Raw genomic sequence first — 3544 nt, 5'->3', positions numbered from 1 at the left:
CTTTATTATCAGTGAGTTAGTATAACAATAACTTTGATGTAATTAATATCAGTTAAATTATAGAAAATTAAAATTGAAATAATATGACACCATCTAATCCTGGCATTACAGAAAGGGGAAAGAGTTAATAAAGAACCAAGGGAATTGTTAATAGTCACACTGAGTTTTAAGGAAAACTCAGGTTCTTGTACTCTGAATGGAGGCTTTTCACAGTATACTACATGTTTTCCAGAGCTGATGTTTTTCCTGTCTTCTTGTCTTCAATATAATCATCCTACCATCCATACCAGCTTTATATGACTTTCATTGCTTTTGAATCACACTCAAAATAATATATTTTATGGACTAACAACAGACCTGGGAATATTATTTTTTAAACTTAAATTTTGTCTTCTTATTACAAGTTGCTTTCTGGTGTAAGTCACGCTAAGAATAGTACAGATTAACTTTTAAAAACATCAACTGTCACAGTTATTCCTCCACACTAAATGTTGCTATGGCAGTATATTGCATATAGTATTTTATGGAACTGTATCATCACATCCTACAATATTTGCTTTGTTGATCACTTTAACTAGATTACTAACTCAGGTTGAAGTGAAACTAAAAGTTCCAGTCCTTCTTACAATTGTCTGCCCTGAAAATGCTGAAGAAATAACTGTCCTTCCTTTACTTTTGGTTTTATTAATTTGATTCTAATAGCTTTGAATACTGTGCTTTCTTTCCATTTACTTGAAAAGTTTCGATCATCCATCATTATTTAACAAGATTTAATTTTTTTACTGATGATGACATTCATCAGTACACCAAAGGATAGGGCTGCCATTTGTTTTTGTTCCTAATTACACTAATGGTAGATTTTACATTGAATTATTATTTAGTAGTCTTTATGTATATTCAATTTCCAACAAGATTTTCAGAAACTTCTGAAAATATCTGTGGCTAGAATGCATTGTTTTCTTTGGTACCTGACAATCAGTTAATGTCTATTGAGCATAATTATATGTCCCTCTTGGTAGGTGAAAGAATATCTTTGAAAGATAATATGATTCCTGATTTGATTAACTCTATAACATTTCCCATTGCCAGGTGTACATACTGTTTATTTCTTAATGACTTCTTAGAATTGTCACATCTTCTGTAGCTTCCAGTATTGATTTGTTTCCAATTAAGAAATAATTTCTTTTCTGAATTTTGTTTTCAGAATTACAATATTCATGATAAGCTAAAACCTTATACTTGGAATGATGTCAATGTTTTAGCAAGTGATTGGCATCAAGTTGCTGTCAATTTGGTTTTCTACCTATGAACATAGTGTACTGTCCACTCAGAAACTCATGAGAGGTAACTGTCAAGTTTCCACATGATGTACAAAAAGGATGTTACATAGTACTTACAGCCTGGATTATATTTGACAAGAAAATTTCAGTAAAAGAGTTCAACATTGAGTCTCCTCCTGATCCTACATTGTGGCCTGCCTTGGACTTCTTCTGTGTAGACATGGCCTCAACTGCTGCCTGCATGGCAGTGAATATTAGAATAATTGATAAAACAAGCTTGGATGATTCAGAAATTTCAGAAGGAAGAACTGAAAAATATGTGGTTACTCCATTTGGAAAGACATCTGATTCCCTAATTTGGGAGAAGATAACATTGATTGTGTACTTCTTGCAAGACACAGGAGATAGCATCAGGCCTTTAAAAGTCAACTACCGGTGAACATATGGACCTTGAAAAAGAGGACTGTGTGCATGTCATAGTGACCACAGTTTGAGAATCCTTGAGAGAGTTGATCTAACCTGGTAACATGGTCATCAATGATCAGTTCATTGACAGTTAATTCATCTCTAAGGCCTCAGACCAATGACAGAAGTCATTGCAGTGCCAGAGGAGTTTGCCATTGAACCGTTTTGTCTCAGAACACAAGAAGTCCTCATAGAAACAGCTAAGAAACTTGGACATTGATGCCACTCAAAGAGGATGATAGTCAAAATTGAGGAAATTTGTTTCAACTCCCAGGAAGAAAGCTTTATATTCTGTATTTAGGGTGCAGGTGTTATCAATATGACCATTGTTTCAGAGGTAGTGCTTACTAAGGAGACTAGAATGTGTTATTCATGCATTGCCATAGCAACTGATTATGATGGTTGGAAGTAGCATGAAGAAGCCATGTCAGTTCATGGAGTTTTAAAGACCATGAAACAAAATGCCAGTAAAAACAAAACATTACTCCTTACTATCATACCTCAAAGAAGATCAAGGGAATGGTCAGAAATGCTTTGTAACCTAAAGAACATAGCCCAGTGTTCTGTTTTACCACCAAGATATTAAAACAGCGTAGCTGACAAAAGAAGACGTTTTACTTCTAGTCTTTGGGTGATTTTGCTTAAACAAAAATGAGAAAGATGTGCAGCCTTCATGCCTTTGCCTATAGAAATATAAGGGAAAAAAGCTGAAGACCACATTAGTATCATTTCTCCCTATTAAACTTACAACAATAAAGACTGGTGAGAATATATACTTCCATACACTGCTAAAGAATGAACATGAGCTCAAAATTAGACCATGGGATTGTAAATCGGTGAGAACATTCTTGAGGGCAGTTTGGAACCATGTATCTGAAGTTTAAAAATACTTAATGTACTTTGGTACTCTAGGGATTTCTATTGAAGAAGCTATGGGAGATTCATTCAAAGAATCATGTGTAAAGGACATTACCAGTCGTAGAAAAACATTGAAAACTATCTGAATATCAATAAAAACCGTAAATCTACTGTATCTCTTTTATACTAGGCTATGGAGCAACCAAATGGAAATCATGTTTTCTCACAAAGAAATGGTCAATCTTCTCTTTTTTGTAAGTATAATCAAATAATAAAGTTGTAAAAATTAATAAAGACTTAAGAGAAATTTGGAACTCTTTTGATGGTGAAACAAAGATGGTAATATAACTGTTGTATATGTGACTCAAAATAGTAAGCCAAATAACTACCCCTTCTCTCAAATAAATAAAAGTTCTATGTGAGGGAGCAAAGAGTTTAACATTAATATGTTTTTGTACTTAAATAAATAAAATAGGGTTTTAAAATCTTGGTTAAATAGGAAAATTCCCTGCAGGGTACTGTCTCATATGCTAAATAACATTAGCATATGAAGGTTAAATCAATTGATAACATAATTTTAATGTAAATTTAAACTGTGTGCTGCTTCGATAAAATTCATATGTATATATACCTATATGTCTTTAATACAAAAAGAGGATAACTTTAGCCAAAAATTATTTCTAATATCTTATCTTATGGTCTAGCAGTATAAATATAAAAGAAGTTAATTGTTTGAAAGAACACATTGAAATGTGGAACATCAGCACCAGAATGGTTCACTACTACACGTAACAAATTTTAATTTCATTTTCAATATGGACATGCTCTTCAACCTTGTAAAATGTCACTATAAAGCTATACTCATGGACTCCTAGTTGAACATAAAAGGTTACACATTTCTATAACTGGGAATATTGGGGCCAGGATGACAAAATGCCACC

At 33.0% G+C, this 3544-nt stretch overlaps 1 pseudogene; it reads left to right on the top strand.

Moving 5' to 3' along the window:
- The first annotated feature begins 1500 nt into the window (after positions 1–1500).
- On the top strand, positions 1501–2331 carry LOC116094443 (annotated as a pseudogene).
- The last annotated feature ends 1213 nt before the right edge of the window (positions 2332–3544 follow it).

The sequence above is a fragment of the Mastomys coucha genome, chromosome X (assembly GCF_008632895.1).
Source record: "Mastomys coucha isolate ucsf_1 chromosome X, UCSF_Mcou_1, whole genome shotgun sequence".
NCBI classification, from domain to species: Eukaryota; Metazoa; Chordata; class Mammalia; order Rodentia; family Muridae; genus Mastomys; species Mastomys coucha.
The sequence above is the reverse complement of the archived record's forward strand: the minus strand, read 5'-3'. Positions and strand labels throughout refer to the sequence as shown.